At 38.8% G+C, this 23,076-nt stretch overlaps 1 protein-coding gene across 2 annotated transcripts in view; it reads left to right on the top strand.

Moving 5' to 3' along the window:
- Nucleotides 1-23,076, top strand: part of DCTD (dCMP deaminase) — a 59,889-nt gene that overhangs the window by 3,223 nt on the left and 33,590 nt on the right. The window lies entirely within an intron of this gene.

Below are 23,076 nucleotides of genomic sequence, written 5' to 3'. Positions count from 1 at the left end.
TCCAGAATGGTGATTTAGGACTAGTTAGGAATGACAATATTTGAAGTCAGACTGACAAAAACTAGTTAATATTTGTGTAAATAAGTGCCAGACCTTTAATATTACCAGTGAGAACATTTAACTTTTGAAGGACTGCTATTGTTGTACAGAACAGAATCCAATTATCCTCTCAGTTTTTGCTCTTTTGCAATTTGGATGAATAGAAAATAATTTCTTCCACTATCCTTTAATATTTTTTCATATATCTAATATAGGAAGGCAGAATAGATGTTCATAATGGTCCTTTTTAGCCTAAAATGTGCTGTAAATTCTAACTAAAAGTAATTTTGCAAGGATACTTCCTACATCTCAATTGATAACCTGCCTAGCATTTTGTGCTGACGTTGTCAGCTGACAGCATACCACAGATTGTTTGGCTTAATTGCATAAGACAGCATAGTTCAGAAGATGTAGGCATGCTTTATTCAAAACACAGAAGGGTGCATATGAAGGAGTTGTCCAAAAGCAGGGAACAATGTAGCTATGGCATGACTTAAGTATTTATCAGTAAGAATGATAAATAACAAGATATGCTCAATGAAAAGGAGCTAATTGTTAATCTCTTTTGCTTTGCATATGCGTGTTTAACTGGTCTGGAAAGGTTCACATTATAAATAGTAGATAGTTAAAGGACTGAGTTAAAGGGAATTGGAATCATAACTCTTTTGTGTTCGTTCTGGTTACTGTTATCAGAAAGGGAGTCTGCAAAGGCAAATGGTTGTGCCTCGCCACGTAACAAGAAGCATACCCTACTCCAGACTGTACTAGTGTAGTTAATCTCCTGATGCTCTCTGCCTGCTTCCTTTTTCACAATAAATCTGTTCTTGGGACTGACTGTGATCAAAAAAAGGCACGTTTGTACCCTGTCCTTCCATAACAAGGGACTCCTTTAACTTGATGATCCACTAGAGTGATGTCCCTGAAGAAATTTACAGCTGTTACAACTCTAACTTGTACTATCCACAAATGGCTCTGAATCAAGAGCCACAGCTGTCTCCCTGAAAATCTACATAGTTCAGCCTCTGGTGCTTTCAAACAGAATTGGAGTGCAGAGTGAATTATGAAGTATGGTGATAAAATTACTTTCTAAAAACATCTGACAAAAATGTTTGAACATATATATTGGTTATGTTGGTTTTCTTTAGACACTCATACACATTGTTTGTTGTTGTCTAAATACAGACAACAAGTCTGACTTCACTCACATATAGCTACTGTAGAAATCTGAAAAATAGTATTTTCAGCATTATAAATATTTGTTTATTTATTTAACAACATTGAATTTTATCTGGCAGCTATGTTTTCAAAAAAAAAAAACCACCAAAAATAGGACTCCTTTATGCTGTGAGTTTTTTTAGTTTTAGAAAGGGTTTTACAAGTCCTGTAAAGAAAAACAGTGTACGTCCATAAGGAACGAAAGGAGGAGGAGTGCTACTTATACTATTGTTAGCTTCTGATGCATGTATACATCTGAGAGTAAAAGATCTTTGAATAATGTTGTTTCTGGTTGAATTTATGGAAGCTCTGCAGAAGCAATGGAGCCAGAGAGCAGCTTTGATAATGTTTATGCTTATTCAGCATTTCTCTTTATTCTAAAGCCTACTCTTTCCACTGATACTCAGTTGGACAGCTTGCTGCTAAAATAGGATGTCCTACAAAGGCTTCCCAGAGTATCAGTGAAAAAGACCACACCAGGTTCTGCTTCAAATGAATATATACTACCCTTTTTTTTTTTTTTTTTTTTTTTTTTTTTCCTCCAGAATTTTGGTCTTATTTTTGCTTTCAGGCAGGCACAGGAGATAGTAATGAGCAATTATACATTTTGAGTCCTTACAGACATAATTCAAATCCTATAAATCTGAAAATAAGTGCACAGAACAGTTTTAACTGATTGTTAGTCTGATTAAAAGTTTAGGGTAAGTAGAATGGAAATGATATGGTAAGAGCTTTGCCTCAGACCTAACTACAGAAATGTGAGTAATGCTTTCATGGTAAAATCTTCTCAAACTCACCCCAAACCACTCATTAAACTAACTTAGGATTCACTTCTGTTAACTCTGATTCATACTGCTGATATTTCTGTGGACAAACAAAAAGGAAGATGGAGAATTTTGGTGTTCCAAAAACCCTAAGGTTGTTGACATCCAAGTTAGCCTCTGAGGCATAACCTCAAAGAATTTCTTGATGTGGTCTTGGTATGTTGTTGATGTTGCATCCTCCATAGAAACAGTCTTCCTGTATTTTTTTTAATACATCTCTGGTACTTGTATGCACAAATTTAACTTTCCTACCTTTCATTGTATGTATGGAATTGCAATGTCTGTTCACTGCTGTCTAACGGCTTTGGAGAACCACAAAAGCACACCTCGTCAGCCAAGAAGGTTCCCAAGAGCCTGAACTTCTCTTTTGGCTAGATGTGAGAGAGAAGTAGGCCAGCAACAGGGAATTTCTGCTCATCGGTAGGGAGGGAAGAATGAAGGAGTTTCTCAGTAACAGCTGCTTTGGTGGAGAACAGCGATTAATTTCTTCAAGTATTTAAGATACTCCATCAAGTAGTATACAGGTGCACAGGTTTACAGAGCTAATGCTTTTAACAGTCCCTCTCAGCTGGTGCAAGGAGTAAGTGCTGCCACCACAGCCACAAGAAAGGACTTAATGAACATCTGCTGTGTTGTATCTAAGGGGGGCACTGGATTAAATACAAAAAAGAATATATTAGCAAGTACATCCTGAAGTACATTTCTTTTCTGTATCATCCATGTACTTTCAGAGATACAGTGCAGTGAATTAAGTAGACTGGACTAATTGACAAGATTATTTACCACCTGCATTACAAAAACAATGATCCTCTGACTGATGGAGGGGCTTAGGGAATCTTTCTTCTAACAAATGAAAAACCTGATTTGAAAAACAAAACAGACATGAACCTGCCAAACTATAATATGGAAAAAAAAAAAAAAGCTTATTTTCTCTTTCCCCCACTTTTCATCTCTTCTTTCCCCTCAATAAAGTAGTTTCTTTGCATGAATGCAAAGTACTTTGATGTCTATCCTGGCAAACAACAAAGGAACCTCAGTCCTATCTTATTGCTAACTGAGGCTAAGAATCACACTGCAAAAATAAAATCTGAATCTGTGCAAATTTATAGCAAAAACAGGACACATGCATCAGTACCATGGTTTAGTACTGCTAGACTGCTAGAGATGTTTCTGAATTGTATGAATCATCCTATGGCAATTTTCTCTCTAGTCTGGTTATTCAAAATCCAGAATCCCAATGAGTGCACTTTTTGGAGGACTGAAAAAATTTAAAGAACACAGCATGGTATTATTATGTACACTTTGCAGTGGACATAAAAAAAAAAAAAAAGTATTAAGTGACTTGATGGAGTAAAAAATAGTTAAATGAAATAGGATAGGAATTAGAACGTAGGATGCTTTCAGCTCCTGAGCTGAATCTGTTGAACTGCATTGTGTCATTTTTATTATTTCAATATGTGGTCTCAGAAATACTTGGGGTAAGCTTTCTTATCACAAGGAAAAGATTATAATTCATACAAAAATTCCTTTTATTCAGTATCTCATTCCCAGGTAAAATGTGGTATATAAAAGTTATCAATTCCATATGGTCAAGCATATGTTATGAAATGCTTGTCTCCACATAGGAGATACAAGATAATGTTTTAACAGCTCTCTCCTTTGAATTTTTTGGTGGAGAAACACAACAAAAGCATAAATTGTAATTAGCTGTACTTGTGTGTTCGTAAATGAAATACACCTATAAAGAAACAACCTCCAATAGCATAAAAAGATTACACTGAACAATAATTCAAAGAAAATAATTTGAAGCTAGGCAAAGTCTGCAAAATTTAAGTATTAAAACATAATACTCTGACATGAAATGTCAGAGCTGTTGCTGATAATTAGCTGTTCTGTAAAGGTGTGAATGTAAAGCTCAAGGATATACAGCTGATACTTATACCAAAGGAATCACAGGACGGTTGAGGTTGGAAGGGACATCTGGAGGTCATCTTGTTCAATCCCTCTGGTTAAGCAGGGACACCTAGAGATGGTTGCCCAGGACCATGTTCAGACAATTTTTTTAATATCTCCAAGGATGGAGATTCCACAAGCTTTAAGGGCAATCTGCTTCAGTGCTTGGTCACCCTCACAGGAAAAACATATTTCCTGATGTTCAGAGGGAACCTCCTTGTTTAATTTTGTACCTATTGCCTCTGTCACTGTACACAACTGAAAAGAGCCTGGGTCCATCTTCTTTGCACCTTCTTTTCAGGTATTTATATACATTGATGAGATACCCCTGAGCCTTCTCTTCTCCAGGCTGAACAGTCCTGGCTCTCTCAGCATTTCTTCATATGTGGAGTGCTCCAGTCCCTTAATCATCCTTGTGGTCCCTTCTTGGACTCTCTCAAGTATGTTATGTCTGTGTCTCTTGTACAGGGAAGCCAGAGGTGCCACTGCCAGCGAGCAGCTGGGTGTTTAGAATCAGTGCTACTTTCCCTTTACTCTTGCTAGACAATCAAAACAAGAGATAAACTTCCTCAGGATTGCAGTCTCTGCAGCCTTCAGTGGTATCGTGGACATCATCACTCACAAAAGACCTTGGTTCTTCTACAGAAGCATTAATATGTGTTTGTACAACTCAATATGCTACGTTCAGCAACAGAAAAAAAAACGTGTTCTTTTATATAAAGAAGAAAAATGGCATTTTTAAACACGAGCTCAGAAACTCTCTGATTACTTAACCATTGATGCCTTTTTTCCAGAACATAACAGAGGTGAAAGAAGTAAGACAGTCTTATGCGGCAGCCTGTTTCCCCCTCCAGGAACACAGAAACAGTTAGTTTGGGATTTTTTTCAGATTGCAGAATTAGACCTTTCAACTTGAGGAAATAAAGTGGAGTGAATCTTCAAAATGTAGCAGAACAAGGATTGGTTGTTCTACAGCTTCCATCTAGTTTCACCCCATATATTTAAACTAAGATTCACGGTAATTTTTGATACATCACTCATAGGAGTGGGGGCAGGAATGGTAGTGTCATCTTTTTCCATGGTGGTTGCTGGCTTCGCTTCTTTTGCTTGCCTTCCCCTTCCCACTTCCTTTCTTCTTAGATCTGCTCCCTTTGATGCTCCCCTTGCTCTGCAGCCATCGGCTCTGATCTGCCAGGGCCGGAGCTGCAGTGGAGCAGCTAACACTAGTGGACTTGGCTTACTCCAAGCAGCTGGCATGTCCCCGTGCTGTGCTCCCCAAGGTATGCTGTTGTACTTATATCAACCATGCTACTCCCTTATCCAGAGCATCCCGCATCCCCACTCCCCAGAAGAGTCTTGTCAGTGGCTGTAGTCACTTACCTCCACACTTGTTGCTGTGAACAGCCAGCAAAGGACTGCACTGCCAACAGTGGCATCTGCTGTTAGAGTCAGTGACTGGGGCTGCCACTCAAACCATCCCACACATGTGAGACAGAAAAATAGAGTCAAAGCCAAAACAGGAGAGCTTGTCCCTGGGGCAGCAGAGAAGGTAAGGAGTTGTTTATGAAAAAAGGTTTTCTTGAATCAACTAAATCCTTGAGAGAAATCACGTTTTAGGAAAAAATCTCAAAAAGTACTTAAAAAATTCTCAAAAGCACAGATATGCACATTTTGTGTTTGTAACACCACATGTAAGATTAATGCTTTTCTGTATATATCTTTAAGAGATCTTTTTTGATGTATCAACATAAATGAAGAAAAGCTAAAAACAGAGAAAACTTGTCTGCTGTAGTGAACATGTAGTGCTACTCCTGCCCTTTATCCTGTAAGGCAAGAAAGAAAAAGTAGTGTACAGTGCCTTTTAATGCAGTGGAGGCCTTTCACCAGTCATTTTGTTTAATCTCCCTTCTCAGTACTCCACATCTGTGGAATACACTTCTCCAGCAATCTCATTTTAATAACATATTCTAATCCATTAAACTCACTCTGGTGAGCTTGCGATGAACCATGACATTTCCAAATCAAAGTAAAATCAAAGGCCTTAAAGCAGACTGCAGAGCTAAAATTCTCTTTCATAGCCCTTCACTTTATTTACAGAGGATTGATATGTTCAAATATACCAAATTATCATGACAGAATAAATATGATGTCTTGTCATGTCATATTTTTGAAACAATGTTGAATACTGAACTGAAGGCCCAGAAGAAAACCAAGAAATGGCAAAAAGCCCCAAAGCCAAAGTATGATGGATGAAAGACAACCCGTCATGAGCATGCCAAAACTTTGTTTTCTCTGCTGCTTTACCTGACAGTTGATACTTTTGCAGCACCGAGTGAAGTCCTGTTAGTCCAATGTTTTAAATCCTTAATATGATCCCCTATTCCAAATGCCATGTGGCTGGGTACAGGGCAAACAGTGTCAATTCCAGAGTATGACAGGGCTTCTTAACCTCTGCAAAGCCTTGCTTTTCCTGACCAGCGCTGGGATATGATGTACATCAATTGTTACAGATTATTTCTGAGATGGGAGATTGTCTCAATGTGTAGCTAGGCTTACTCCTATTTTTAATCTGTGTATCTGTATAAGCAAATTGTTCCAGGACAAGTCACACGAGCAGACTTTCTTGAAAGCAAACAGGCAGCAGGTAGGAAGAAAACTATATTGCTGAAGTAAGCAAGGGTAATGGAATATCAAACCAAATAGAAAAAAAAAATCATTTTCAGGGTTGCCTTCAAATGATTGCGGAAAACCCAAATAGCTGAATATTAGTAACTGTTGAATTTTTATTTGAAGCAAGTCAAGCAGGTGATTTTTGCATCCTCTTCAAATACTGGATTTTAATTTTAGTGCTCTATACATAGTTGAATTGAGCATAGCTATAGAAAAGAGGTAAACATTTCCATGTCAGAATTCTTCACTCTTATATTTTATCAGATGTGTTTAAGTCTCATCTTGTACAAGTGGAAATGACTATTTCTATTTTGCTAATGTACATAATACAATAAAATAACTTCTTAATCTCCTCTTTGGTAAGTTTTCACTATCAAGCTCACTTCCCAGTCCCTTAATCCCTTTCATTTCTCTTCTCTGACTCTACTCCAATTAAAGGAGCTCTTTCTGCAGTTTGAAATATCAGAAATGGAACTAACTCTCCAGCAATAGTCACACTAGTGCCAAATATAGGGATATGTGGCATCTATCCACTTCTACTGTAGTTTCTATGTTTTTTTGGACATAGATTGGATTAACTTCTTCTGCCACAGCACCTCACTGGGACCAAGGATTGCTACTGTGACCTAAGCTCTTGTGTAAGGGATTTCAGTGATGGTCCATGTAGGGCCACTGTGGGAAATTGCAAGCTGCACACAGCTGTGAGAACGCAACCTTGGAGAGGGGAGCTAGGAGGGTTGTTATCTCAGAGAGGGGAACTAGGAGGGTTGTTATTCAGAGAGGGGAGCTAGGAGGGTTGTTATTCAGAGAGGGGAGCTAGGAGGGTTGTTATTGAGCAGGATGTTGCTGCTACCCGGGAACCGCTGTCAGCCAGCAGGGCACGTACTTGGCAGGCCTTGCTGCATGTGCTGGCCACGCGTGCATCAATACCTGGCCAGTACTCTGCCACTGAACCTGCTGAGGGTATAAAACAGAGGCGGCTCGGAGTGGAAGGACAGAGAAAGGACCCAGAGCACGCTCTACGAACAACAGAGGACGCCCTGAAGGTGCTGCGCCTGCCTCCCTTCTCTGCTCTGACCCCGCTGATCATCATCCTCCTGCTCGGCGGTGTCTCCAGCTTAGTTGGGTTGGTAAGACTCTCACAAAGGGAAAACAATACACTGGTAACTGCTTACGTTAGGAACTGTAACTGCTTATGCAAGGCTATAATAGAGCAATAAATACCGCTGTGCTTTTAAATATCGTATGCTGGGTGAACTTTGTGCATAGGAATCCTACGAACCGGTTACAGCTCTTCTTCTGTGACAGGGATTCCCAGGACTAAGGCCACCATCCTCTACAGATAACTTGCATACCTATTTCCCAGATGCATGATTTTATATTTTTCCTATTGAAACCCATATTGTTTACTTCTGGCCATCATATTCCAAAGCTCTAATGCCTGTCTCGGTGCCTTCAGACCTGTTTTTTCACTACTTACTGTTAAAGCAGAAAGTATTTTATCAGCACAATTTATTAATACTTGATGGGCCTTTTCCCCAGAAGTATTTCTTGAGCATGTCTGCTTTTTTCTGCATTATTTCTAATTCTGTTACCATCTGTGAATGGACCAATACCACTGGTGATATCAGAATGTGACAAGATAAACTACACGAAGTCAAAATACAGGACTGAAGGTAGATCTGTTTTTTTAAGTTCTATGCCATCAAAATTATTCTATGAAAGCTGGCATACATTTCAAGGTTTTCCAAACAAGGATTTGTATGTACTTTTATTTTACCAGAGTCCATTTTGAGGATTATTTTCATTAAAAATAAAAAAGATACTATTTATCTTTTGTCACAATTTGGTATAATCTTAATACCATCCATTAATCTTAAAATCCATAAACTTTCTTCAGAAATGCCACACAATTTCCTACAATTAAAAAAAAAATAAAGGCTAATAGTTATAATAATAACAACAAAAATATCATTCAAGATCTTACTTCAGCACTACTGCTCTTGCTTTAAGTCATTGGTACTTTATTTCAGAATGTGTAATTTTACACTAACTACAAAATAATTTGGACTATATTAATAAGTCTGGAATTGATTTGTGACGATACAATAATTATGTTTTTATAAGATAAATTTGCAATCCAAGAAGACACACTCAAAAAACCCTGGGCTTAGAGAAATTCAATAATCTTGAGTTTCTTCTGTTGAAGACCTCTTTGACATTTTAACAAGTCTCCTGAACACTTTTCATTTCCCATCTATTCCTAGACAGCCCTTCAGTCCCCAGCCCTGAACCCTGCCCCCTTTCAAAAAAACCTCAATCGTCTTTCCTTCAGGGGCAGCTTGACAAATCGATGTGGTGATAAAGATTTATCACTTCTGCTGCTGCCCTTTCTTACTCTCCCCGTCTGCCTGGAAGAGCTGTAGTAAGAGCACAGGAATAGACATAACCCCTTGCTGTAGCGTATCATCTTCTGGACATTTTCCTGCCATATGAAATTTCAATTTATGACTCAAATTAATGAACACATACTACCACCTCACCTCACCTGGGGGTGTTTGAGAGGGACATTTTGGAGCCACCGGTCTGTGACATCCAAAAGCAGCAGAAACCCTTTGGTTTCTGTAGGAGCAACTCCTGGACCTCTCCTTCCTGCTTGGAGCACGAGGGACAGCCCGAGGTATTGTTTCTCCTGGACCATGGACATGGGCAGCTTCTGCCTTGGCAGCCAGGCTGCATTGCTTCACTGAGCGTGCCTGGCTGATTGCATCCTCATCCTCCTGCCATCAGCCCAGTTTTATGTAGAGAGGATGCTGGCATGCCTTTCCCCTCTCAGCAAAGCAGATTAATAGGACTTTTCTTATTGTGCAAGGTTTCATGTTTTCTACAGCCACAGGCAGACATTACAGCAGGTTAATACCTGGACCTGCTTTCAAACTTCTTTTCAAACCACTAACCTAGGCACTTGAGAAATACTGATTACCATCTGATAATTTTGAAACAATAATAATAATATGACTCTGGAAGGCTCCAAAAGCAAGTTTATGTCTAAAATGTCTGTTGGAAGGGGATTAATCAGAACCAATTATGTTAATACATTAGTTATTATATTAATAAATCAACATATGTGTATTATTATACCTAGGTTTGTATTATTAAATCCAGAGGGGAAAGAAGTGTTACAAACAGGTGAACAAAAGGTTTCTCCTGGCAGGATGAAACTATGCGAACCTGAAGAACCACAGTGTTTCAGGAGGCTTGAGGCACTTTCAGAATTCAGTCTTTCTAACTGCCTGTGTGTAAAAGATTCCAATCTGTTTGCACGCTTAGATTTTAAGATAACGTATAGATAACAAGAAGAGCTGAAGCTTGTAAATTAGCAGAAGCTTGGAAGCTTAGCAAAGTACAACTTTAAGTTAAATAGGAAAAATAATGGTATGTGTATGTATGTATAATTTGACAATACATTAGGTTTTGCTGTTCTCGGCTAAGAATGATACCTTTAATCTCTTGCTGCATCTGAACATTTATTTGACGAACATAACCACGATTTTTTTCATCAATATAACAAAAGTTGTGCCTAAAATAAAAATATTGTTGTCATGGGACAAAACTTTAGATAATATATGCAGAAGTTACAGTAGCATCCAGGAGTTCATATTTTGTAGCCATTTTCATTAGGGAAAATCTTTATTAACAGTTAGCATTTTATTCCTCAGCAAAGCGCTTTCAAAACATTTGCTAATTAAAACCTTTCTATCTTTTAGACAGTAAAAGTGCCTTTTCCAACCTGCAACAACTATGTAACTTATTTTATTAGCGATTTAATAATAAAATCAGATAAACCTTTGATTTAATAATTGGCCTTTATAGAGTGCTTTCTGCTTTCAAAGCACTTTGCAAACATTAACTAATTAATTCTCGCAACTCCCCTGTAATTTGGGGAAGCAAGTATATTCATAGATGTTTGACCATGGTTTAGGGAAGAAAGTATTATCTCAGACATTTTATGAAACAGAGAATTAAGACATTTAAATGAACTTATTCACTTAATTCCACAAAGATGGAAACATTGTCAGAGCAGGAACTGAAACTAAATTATTCTCTTCATCCTCTTCTGTACTCCAGTCACTTGGCTCTTTCACTGATTTTCTCTGGAGGGGTCCAGCCAGGTCTGCCAAAGCAAAGAAAAGCTTTGGATGCTGAGCAGGTCCCTCCATCTTCTCTTTACCAAGCATCTCAGGCTACTGGCTCCTGGTCCACGCACACCTCAGGAACATGTGCAGGGGTTCACACGAGAGGTTTGCTCCATGCATGCTGGCCGCAGGCGTACAGCCATCAGATGAGGAGGAGGTCGCAGCAAAGGACTGCAGTATGGCCTCTCCTTGAGGCTCCCAGCCTCTGCACCACAGCCAGTCAGTTGGTCACATCTGACAAAATGGGCATACGGGGCTGGGTTCAGGGAACAGGTGATGCGCAGGAGCCACAGCAGCAGGGTGCAGTGGGGGAGCCAAGCGTTGGACTTCAGAGGTCTCTCCCAGGGATGTTCCTCTGGGCTTTCTGACCTCGCTAACAAACTCTGCCTGCTCTGGTCTGCCTGGTGTTAGCTCTCCCTGGCCAGATAGATTATGAACCTCTGCGAATGCTGCAGGTGGAATGAGGAGAGTATGAGCTGCAAGAAGGCTGTGCCATGGACCTGATCGTATCAGAGGACAATGAGGAGTCATTTGCAGTGTTTCGACTCAGCAAAGACAAGTAAGCTCTCTTGGCTTACAGGCCTTAGGAAATGTCCAGAAATTAAGATACTTTTTATTTTTTTTTTACAGCAAATAAAGACTATTAACAAGATTTCAAAATTAATGGCTTGTTTTCAGTGAATTTAAGAATTCCATCAGGTACAAAGGCCTATTTATTTCTCATTCTTCGGTTTTGCTAAATGTTAGGAGTTACATATTACTGAGTACGTTTTTGTGTCGTTTTGTCAGTCTATTTTTGTTTGAGTGATGAAAGAATAAGCCAGAAATCAACAGTATCACTGCTATCAGTTTCTCTTTAACTAACTTCTAAAAAAATCCAAGAAACTTCAGGACATTTTTAATAGCTCAACTGAGCCAAGTTTTCATATGTCAAGGTGTCTTCTTCAAACAAGAGAAACAGAGTGAGACAGCAACAGAGAGATATCTGCTAATGCACACTTCATCATTACATTCAGACAAACAATACAATTAATTAATGTAGGAGGTTTGTAAAGATTAGAGACTTAGGGGCTAAACGTTCCTTGGTGATCAGCTATTTAAGTACCAAAGAGTAACTTTTTGTGATTCTGTTTCTGTGAGCCACGTCTGTCAAGTGGAGACTACTAGAAAACAGAACAGCGCTGCATTTTGTATTTGGTGTGCCAAGCACTATTTCTCTATGGAGATGAACAGATTTTTTTTTAATTTGCTATTTTATTGTATTTATAATTAGCCGTCTGGAAAAAAAAAAGTTCTCTTTTAGCATCTGCAGTGATGCATTGATTCTTTCATTACAGCAAATACACATGACCCCTGGTGTTCAACTGTAAACAATAATAGTTACTGGCTTCATTAGGAAGCTAGCAGATGGCTTATAAGTTCTCGTGGTAGCTTTTATCCATTTGAGGCTTGCAGTGTGCAAATGTTTGTCTTTTAAACAGGATAAAACAATGTAAAAGGGACTCTGTGCTTTGTTTTTATTAGTAGCAATTCATTTGTATTGCAGATTTGAATCTGAGTATCTGAGTGCACTGTCAGTTTTTCCTGGCTGCAGGTAAAATACTCTCCGGGCCTTGCCTCTGCCTCCGTGACATTTTCTGTACCAGAAGAAATGAGGTCAAATACCACTTCTGGAGCTTTTAGAGAGCTGTATTTTTCTTAGTAGGACTTATGTTACAAACCCAGTGCTCATTCCCTTGCCTTGCCTTGCCTTGTCTTGCCTTGCTATGCTCTGCCTTGCCTTGCCTTGCCTTGTCTTGCCTTGCTATGCTCTGCCTTGCCTTGCCCTGCCTTGCCTTCCCTTCCCTTCCCAAATCCAGTTGTGCCCCCTTTCAGCAGAGAGGCAGCACTGCCTCTAGTTTACCCTACATGGACTGGTGATCTGATCATGGAAATTATTAGTGCCATTCTGTCATTCCAAAATATGATTTTGGAATAACACAGCCACATTTTTGTGTACAGTTTTGGAATATCTGATAAATAACAGCTCATTTAGTGTCATCACCAGTCTGGTGGCTGGAGTTTGATGTACTTCAGGATGCTCCCCAGACAGGCTACAGGCAGTTGCAACGACTGTCAAAGATAATCGCTGCATTTATTACCTAACTGGGCAGAGCTATCTGAAGACCATTAATCTTCAATAACATTTGGTAGAGCACAATAGCTCTTTTAAGCCAGAACAGGTTTATTTTAGTGTGTGCATCTTTGATGGCTTTTCTTGTACTTCTAATACAGCCCAGGCTCTCATTACTATTTTCATGCACTCAGTTTTGTTGGTAGTTGGAATCAAGCTACATTATTGAGAAACAGGAGCAGGGGTCGTATATTAAATGTGGTGTTAAATACCTTCAGTTCTGCTTGAAAGCACAGACACATGGTTGTGCAAGCTCCCTCAATGTGTTGCACTGCTGTGTTTCAACTGGATCTGCACATGGAGTAGCCAATAGGTACTTCGTACTTTGTGTGCATCCAGGTTTGGCTGCTCATGGTTTCTTCACATTCAGGCATAAGCATTTGACTGGTTGATTTTTAATATACAAATGCTTATCTTCAGATAGAAATCAGCCATTTGCTTCAGAAAGGACCGTCAAAATTTTGAAACTTTTGTGTAGGAAAAGTCTGATTTTGAGGGCTTAGATGAAACTAACTGCCTGGGCCTTGTGTTTCCTTATTGTACAGTAAGGGCATGAATATTGACTTAGGGGTCTTTTTTGAGTAGACAGTGATCTAGTGAATGTTTAGAATTTCATATTGTATTTTCATGTTCCATATTCAGTTAGAAAGTTCAAAATTACTTTTGTTTGGAGGGACATCTGTATCTCCTGGAAGAGATAATGGAATTTTGCTTTCAGAGCATGTATTTAATTTTTTTTCTTTTCTGTTTTATTAAAAATAATATTTGCATAAAAACCTTTCTTTCTTCGAAGCACATCTGCTCTTGCTTCTACCTCACCTGAAGATCTAACCCTTTGCATGTGACATCTTCAATGAAGAATAAGCAGCAGGAGCAGATGAGCTTTCAAGAAATAAAGATCCTATTTTCATGCAAATGTACTAGTAATTAAAAACGATGGGAGGAAAAAAAAAAGGCAACTCAATATGCAATACCTTCAAATTTAATTTGAAGTATAATAGTTTTAAACTTTTCCATAAGCACTCCCAGACTCTTTAAGTGCTTTAGTTTTGAGAACAGTAATCATTGTCATTCACTCAGATTAATGGCTTAGTTTTTCCTATCAAAAGACACCTTTAAAATAAGTTTGGGGGTAATATTAAGAAGTTTTAAAGGTTTTTTCCCCTGTGGTTTGAAATAAAGTTAATTAAATTCCTAAGTAAACCGAACTTCCATTCAAGTTTGTGAGTGAAGTATAGCTGTACTCAAAAACCCAGCATAAGGCCTACTACGAGCCCCACATGACTTCCGCTATGAAAAGCATGCCGAGCTGTATCTTCAGCATTTACTGTTGCTTCATTAACCATCTCCCCTTTCCTGAAGGAAGCATTTTACTGAAAAAAAACCCCAAAAAACAAGCTCTGTTTTTATTAAGTTTTACCATTCCTTATTAATTACTTCAAAGCTTACACGATGAGGAAGGGGAAGACACTTTGTGGTAGTAATGCATCCCACAGTTCTATCATTTTAAAACCACTGCAGAAATTGAGAGATATTTAACTTACACCTACTGTACTGTACTCTACTGTACTGTACTGTACTCTACTCTACTCTACTCTACTCTATTCTCTTTCTACCTTAGAATACAGTTTGAGATCTTGATCATTCTTCATTTTCATGACACATGAAGACAGTGAAAAGCACACAATTCACAAAAAAAAAAAAAATCCACCAGATTTTTAAGCATTGGACATAATTCTGTTCATCTTCAAAGTTCTAATGTTGCAGGGTTGGAATGCATAAACAATTTCTGCCATTTTATCCTATGCTATTTAAATTTGTGACTGTATATAGAAGTAGTCACAGCTCCCAAATGATGGGTGCACCTTTATTGATAAGAAATAAGTTTCTTTCTGATGGATTTGGAAACTCTAGGCATTACATATATACACATACACTCACATATATATATAAACAATGGAAAGCTGCATAATTTAGATCCCACAGAATAAAGAAGAAGTGAAGTATTGATGATTTATTGATTACAGCTTACATTTAGATGAGGAAATGAAGGAGCTGATATATTTTAAAATATAGGAAATATTTTAAAATTCTGTCAGTGTTAATCTAAAGAGAATATTGTGATTTGCAATAATACTTGGAAAAATTAATTCACTAATGCTTTCAACGAGAATTTCTTGTATGGCAGACTGAGGTGCAGCCCACAGACTTCACAGGGCCATTTCTGGATTGGTTTTGGGTTTTGGTGGCTTGTTTTGTTTTTTTTTTGTCCTAGGGGAGGGAGGCAGACCGCAAGAATAAAGTGAGGCGGCTCCATGGAAAACTGTTACTGTAAATGCTGTGAATAGGACCTACCACTACATTTCAGTGCTTCAGTTTCAGTGGAATTAAGAAATGGAGGAGGCTAAGAGAGGCTGAGTGTCACTATGAGGGGTATGGCAACTCGTGCTCTATTAATTTTTTCCTGGATAAGATTTACTCAAATATTTTAGCTTCACTTTCCTGCAAACTATTGGAACTTCATAATAGATTTGCTTAGCTGGTGCCTTAGGCAGCTATACCAAGTGTTTGAGTTTCTTGTGATAATGAACAATTAAAGCTAACTGAAAGCACCTATATTTTTATAATTGATTTAGCAGTTGATTGTCTCTTAAGATTAATTATTCCCCTGTGCTCAGAAAATAATTTTGTTAGTTTATACCTGAAGCCATATTTTTTTAATTGCAAACATAATGGATGAAACAACATTTTTGTCAATTATGATTTCAGGGGATGAAACAGATTGTTCATAAATGTAGAGAATATAAAATACGATTTTCAAGACCACCATATAGACCATAGCTGATGGCCATTTAGTTATAAATGAGCTACCAATAAGTACATGTGAGATATTCTTCTCCATATAGTAACATAAAGCAAGGAACTCATAGTAAGTCCTTTTTTTACAGTACAGTCGTAAGATTGCTTCCATTTCTGCTTCTACACTCATTTCATTTTCATAGCTTCATTCACTACATGCCTATTAAAAACATTATTATATTTTTTCAACCTATTAGAAAGACATAAAATGTCTTGAAAGCTTTGTAAAAGAAACAATTAAATGTAAAATTGTCCAGAACAGGATCCCAAGAAACTGTTCTCGAATGCATTGGGCCTATTTCTATTCATCATTGTACTTACAAAGAGCAGGAATAATACCACTGATGCCAGTCGTGCTAACAGCAGCTTGCTGTATTTTGCATATTGTACCAAAAATGGTCATTAGTATTACAAAACTGGGGATTCAAAAGTTAGAAACTCTCAAGATTATGAAAAGAAGCGTTAGGAGATTGCCTTAAGGAGAGAGAGTAGAGATAATTTGCATCTGAATGTGTGGATACAAAATCTGGAAGCCTACCAAAAGTGGGTATCTGAATATCTTTGAGGAAAAATTATTTATGAAAATACTAGATATGAACTATAGATTTAAGAAAGTTTAACAGCACTTCTATATTACCATCACCCAGTAAGATGAAGAAAATATCTGAGAATATGTTAAGAATTAAGCAAATTCAAGAGAATTGTAAAAGAAAACCAAGAACACTGTCCATACTGACTTGGAAAGATTTAATAACACAGAGGATCTACAAAGACCAACACAGAACAGGCCAGCATGGCCCAGATTAGTTCATCCCCTTGCTGGGAGAAGGATTCAGATGGGGCAAGGAGGAGGTTTATTTTCTTCTCAGTACCTTGATCCCCAGCACAAAAACGTCTGAGAAAGGATCTCCCACAATCACTGCTTCCAGTCCTGTTTTCTCCATAGGAATCTGACATCACCAGGAAGGCAGCTGTATTGCTCTAGGTAGTGAAAGTTATATACCTTCCTATCCTATCCTATCCTATCCTATCCTATCCTATCCTATCCTATCCTATCCTATCCTATCCTATCCTATCCTATCCTATCCTACCCTACCCTACCCTACCTTACCCTATCCTATCCTATTAATTTTCTTATGCTGCACTTACTATCCTATTATTTTAATTCCTTCTAGTAATGAGGTGTGAGGCATCTTTTGGTTTTGCTTTGTTGAGGAGGGGTCTGTTGTACAATTTAGCTGGTCTTGCACATAGAATCATAGAATAGTTAGGGTTGCAAGTGACCTTTAAAGGCCATCTAGTCCAACCTCCTTGCAAAAAGCAGGGACATCTTCAACCAGATCAGGTTGCTCAGAGCCTCATCCAACCTGTCCTTGAATATTTCCAAGGGTGGGGCATCCACCACCTCTCTGGGCAACCTGTTCCAGTGCTTCACCACCCTCATTATAATTTTTTTTTTCCTGATGTCTAATCTGAATCTACCTCCCTTTGTTTTGAAACCATTACCCCTTGTCCTGTCACAACAAGCCCTGCTGAAGAGTTTCTCCCCATCTTTCCTGTAGGCCCCCTTTAGGAACTGGAAGGCCACTATAAGGTCTCCTCGGAGCCTTCTCTTCTCCAGGCTGAACAGCCCCAACTCTCTCAGCCTGTCCTCATAAGAGAGGTGCTCCAGCCCTTTTATCATCTTTGTGGCCCTCCTCTGGACCTTCTCCAACTGGTCCATGTCCTTCTTGTGTTGGGGGCTCCAGAACTGGACACAGTACTCCAGGTGGGGTCTCACCAGAGCAGCATAGAGGGGCAGAATCACCTCCCTTGACCTGCTGGCCATGGTTCTTTTGATGCAGCCCAGGATGTGGTTGGCTTTCTGGGCTGCAAGCACACATTGCTGGCATGAAACAGAAGGTAGTGACCCTGTGTGATAGTCTTTTCCTTCTGCAAGAATTGATTGTATATTTTCTTCTTCCCTTTACCCTCAGTCCCTCCAGAATTTTGTCTGTCATTCAAGTAGATGTTATCCTGATAGAAGCTGACAAAGAAGCAACTCTGTCTAAGCTATTACCCCACACTCTTCATCCTCTAGCTTTCCGCTATATTGGCTTGAGGCTTTAGAATCCTGAGATCTCAGATCTTCAGACTTCAAATGTATGAAAAAGCAATATGGAGAGTGGAGAATGAGTTTTATGTGTCCAGAATTTACTCCGATTCTCAGAAGATAAGTAAAAGGTTAGAGCTTCTGGAGAGCTGCAGGTTTTATACCGCTTTGCTGTAATCTAGGTAACTCAAGTATGAATAACAAAGCAAGATCATCATCTAGCGCAGTTCAACAAAGACAACTGCCTGAGAGCAAGCATTAGTCCCAGATGCAAAGATGTAAGAACCCACAAACAGTCCCTAATTATGGACCAAGTCGGCCTCTTACAGTTTTGTATTTTCAGTCAGAGTAGACTTAGCACTTCTGTGAGCTCTTCAAGTAGCATCACTTATTTCTTTGCTTCAGCTTCAGTCGAATGTTTATTTGTGAGCTGCTGTTGTCAAAGGAATAAACCATCTTGATGCTACCGAGTATGGTCAGATGCGGTGAAGTGTATCTTGCACTTGTTGTTGTCTTAGTCTTGTCTAACTGGTTCTCCTAAAGGCTGCATTTGGAAACTGAAAAGGCAGGTGGGAGACTAAACCTCCATGTTACCTATGTAAATTGAGGATTTGATAGAGTGGCACTGCTTCCACTCACTGTTCTTGAGTGTGCACCTTCATGGGGATGGTGGAACTCACATGCAACACTCAAAGTGCAAGGACATATACAGCAGTGGTGAATTTAGCATATACTGCACTAGTTAGAGAGTAGAGCAGTGAATAACATCACTTCAGTGCTTAATATATGCACTTTTGAAATACAGTGCGCTAAATCTCTCTTTATTCCCAGAAGTATCACAGCAGTCTTCCAACAACTACTATGCTCCACCTGTGTACCTCCTTCTGATTTTCTGAGAAAAACTGGAAGGTAAGAGGAAAACTCATTTTGCAGTTCTGTCAGTCACTAATGTATCTGCTGGCATAATTACGAGTTCACTGCACAAAGACAGCCAAACAAGTAAACTGATGGAAAGAACAGAAAATCTTTGTCTTCCTAGGACAAATTCAAATGAATATTCTAATGTTCAGTTCTTTTCACACTCCTTTGTACTATGAGTCTGGATTTAGCATTCTCCATCTTCTGCATATATTTTTTGTCCTTTCTAGCTGCTGCCAGATATTGAATAGCTAATTGTATTTATGCGGTATTTTACATTCATACCAAATGGTTTGAACATAATGTAATATAATAATTTATCTAATTACTTGATGTTTTAAACTTTGTATTGAACACTGCCAGGTCTATGACACGCTCAGTATAGCCCATAATTTAGGGCATAATCTCTGGGGTTTTTTTTAACTTCCTTATCCTTACATTTATACATTTTAAATTTTCACTTCTATGGCATATACATATCCACTTTTTTTCCCAGTCAGTTTGAACTATATTTTCCTCCTTTCTGTTCATGACCAGCAGCTGTTACCTCTTTACCTGACACATCAAGTGGCACACCTTGAAACTCTGTCAGTTTCCCAGTTCATTAGTGTGATGAAGATGAGGATCTAATGCTGAGCTCTGTGGCACTGCATTTGCCTTCTTCCTTTTACATTTATGGTCATTCCTTGACTTTGTAAGCAAGCCAGGTTGTTATCCAGTTGAGTATTACTTCCTTACCTTCTTACCCTATTTATTAATAACTTATTTGGTATGCGACTAAAAGCTTCCTTGGAATCCAAGTGAATAATATATACTTCTTTTGTCTGCTTTTATTGTCCTTTCCTCAAAGAAATTAAGCTAATTTGTTATGCATTATCTCCATTTTGGTAATCTTCACACTGAAATATTAAAAATTCTATTTGCATGGAAGGTCTGGGCATTTTACCAAAATAGAAATGTTCCTCTTGTATTTTTAGATACCTATCATAATGCCATAAGCAATATTTAACATTTTACTGACAGAACATAAAGCAATGTATTTGGTACTGTACCCAATGCAAAAATACATTTTCACATAACAGAAAGGAAGTACAGCCTAATAGAGAACAAAGTAGATTCCACCAAGACTTTAAAATGTCATGAAACTTATACTTTACACATGAAAATCTACCAATCAAGTTTTTATATCAGTTACAGTTTCATAAAGTACCCTGGGGTGCGACTCTAGCACTGTGAAGACAACACAGGAAATATGAGTCTGCAAAAATGTCACAAACACATTAAGTCTAGAAAGTACCCATTAAATTTGATGGAGGAGGAATTACTGTTCCAACCTATTAGGCTGCTATATATTTAGAACTGGAACTCCTTTAAAATTCCTTGCCACTGAAACCTCAATGAAGTCAACAGGGATTCATGGTGAAAGGAAGTCTGATTTGAGACTTTTGCCATATGCTGTTCTTTTGACTTCACTGAAAATCTTCTGGGCACGTTAAGGGCAATATAGACTTTTGTTAACAATACTTTTTTTTCCTTACATAAGTCATACTTAATTTTTTGTGTGTTTTATTAATTGATATGGATTTTAAATAATGACAACAAAGAAACAGAAAATGTGAGCATCTTCTCTTGTGGCTGCATGAAATCAGAAGAACAAAGCCTGAGTTTGTGACTCTCCATGCAGAGCAAACATAGTTTTTTTTTCCATATGCAAAGCATGGTCCCATAAACTTGACCACTAGAGCCAACCTCACAAATTGGTAGTCAGCCTCAGACTCTAGCTGAGAGGACTGGTTCTCTAGCTATTCCTGTGACTTAATGCTCTTAGCACACTGGCTGATGTGTCCTGCCCTTGCTTCTTGAGGTTTTCTGGGCTCTGGAGATTGTCCATCATGACAATTGATCTCTTGGACTATGCAAGCCCAAAGGCTTCTGAACCACACTAGATATAGTGTGGGGCCAAACAGTGAAGTGACAGGGTTGACATCTCCCTCTACATAATTCTGGGAGTATCCTTCCTTGCATATTCTCTTTCACTTCCTTCAAAGATGAGACATAGTTTGTATTCCATGTTTAGGGCCTTTGCCAGTCTCTGGGACTTCACCAGTTCTTCACAACACACCTTTGTCCCTCTAACTATTAATTATATACTATCAGCAGCACACACTATCATCTCAGTGTTGACTCCCATTTCAAAGTAATTTATGAATATGCTGAAGAACATATCTCAGGCAGACCACTGTGAATCTCCACTTGGTGACCTCCTCCACCATGATAACTGACCATTTACTCTGATGCTTTCTTTTTTATCTTTTAACTAACTATTTATCCATGCAAGAAGCTTCCCTTTTATGCCCTCATTTAGATATGTTCAGGATCCCCTAGCCTAATGTCCCTGAGGAGCTTCTTAAGGTCTTCCCTCCACTTCCATGGAGTTCCGGTTCTTCCTCTCAGTCCCATGATCCCTGTCAGCATTGTATTGAAACAAACCTTAATCATAACTTAACCAGAGTTCAGGTTTAAATGCACCAAAACCAGTAATATAGCAGATACTGTCTTGGAATTTACCTGTCATAGGACTTTTCTGCTTTTCTAGACATTTTCTTCCACGTTGAATCAAGAAGCATACTCTTTTCAACCACCTTTTCTGAACTTTGTCAAAGCCTAACACTACGCTTAGGCTGAAGCCTCATAGCATGCTTAAGGCTCCTTGTATAATGTTCTTCCTGGGAATCCCCTGGACACCTACCCTGCACTTGATTGGAGTCCTTTTCCTACCGTCAGTCTCATCACCCCCTGTAAGCTTTCTGGTGTTCTAAACCTTAACTCTAGCCCTCAGGACTAGCCCTAACCTGAGGCTGGAGTCATATTACATTCAAATTCTGCTATGGGCTAAAGGGATCATGCCTTAAAGGAGGAGATAAGAATTACTGTTAGTCCCATTCATGTTTTAACAATCTAATGGTACAAATTACCCTATTAATACAGAAAGAATACATTAACAATATAGTTAAAATTGTTGCATATAAACTTCTTTGTTTCTACTCAGTTTCTCTGGTGCTGTGCTTACCTTCTGTATGTCCCACTCAGTTCTAAGGTCAACAGCTTCCATCTTCCTTAACAAGATCGCATCAGAAATGGAGGTGTTATGAGTCATTGGCCTCCTGTGCCCTTTGCTGGGACAAGTTTAATGTTCACAGTAGGAGTTTCGTTCCCCTCTGTTTCAGAGTCTGCTTGGGTTTTCTTACTACAGTCTGCATCCTTCTCATTGCTAAAGTCTGGAATTTGCCCCACAGTCTCCCACAGCCCCTTTCAATGGAAAGAGCCACTGCTACAAAGGGGAAGTTAGGCTTTTACCAGGTAAAGTATCCACAGACCAAGCTCAACCCAGTTAGGCAATACCCACTTGACCACTAGATGATTGTCATACATTGAAAAAAAAAAAGAAAAAAATAAGAAAATCACCTCAAGTCAAGACAAGCCCAGACAGCTCCTGAGACCTTGCACTGCCAGATCAGTGAAGAGCCTCTGTCCTTTTACTAGTATTGGCAAAATCATATTTACTGAACTACATCGGAATGCACTGAAAAGAATAACATAGTGAATAGTGTCTCATTTTACCAGTAAGAGGTCTTTGCTTCTGTGGGCCTTTTCCTCCATCTGGGAACAGGAGCCACACTCTTTCCAACTACTTTTCCTCCATCTTGCCCCAAGGCTAATTAATGTCAGGCCAGGCTGAACACGCTTAGGATGCCCTCCTATAGTGTTCTTCCTATACATCACCCAGAGCCCTGCCATGCACTTTCTTAGTGGTCTTTTTTCTACCTTCAGTCTTAGCATCCCTATGGACATTCCAGTTCAGCAAACCCTAATTCTAACCTGAACTCAAGTCTTTCGGAAATCAAAGTAGACTGTATCGACATCATCACCCCCATATTATCTATATCCTCTTTGGCTCCTTTGAAAAACTTTTATCAGAATTATAAAGAAGTATTTTCCTCAACAGAAGGCTGACTCTTCCCAAATAAATAAGATCTACCCAGGTGTCCCCTAATCATGTTCCTTATAATGGTTTCTAGTAATTTGCCCAGTACATGTCAGACTTAACGTTCCTACCATTCCCCAGATTTTCTCTGG

The sequence above is a fragment of the Chlamydotis macqueenii genome, chromosome 4 (assembly GCF_036417535.1).
Source record: "Chlamydotis macqueenii isolate bChlMac1 chromosome 4, bChlMac1.mat, whole genome shotgun sequence".
NCBI lineage: Eukaryota > Metazoa > Chordata > Aves > Otidiformes > Otididae > Chlamydotis > Chlamydotis macqueenii.
This window is presented reverse-complemented; position numbering and strand designations above follow the sequence as displayed.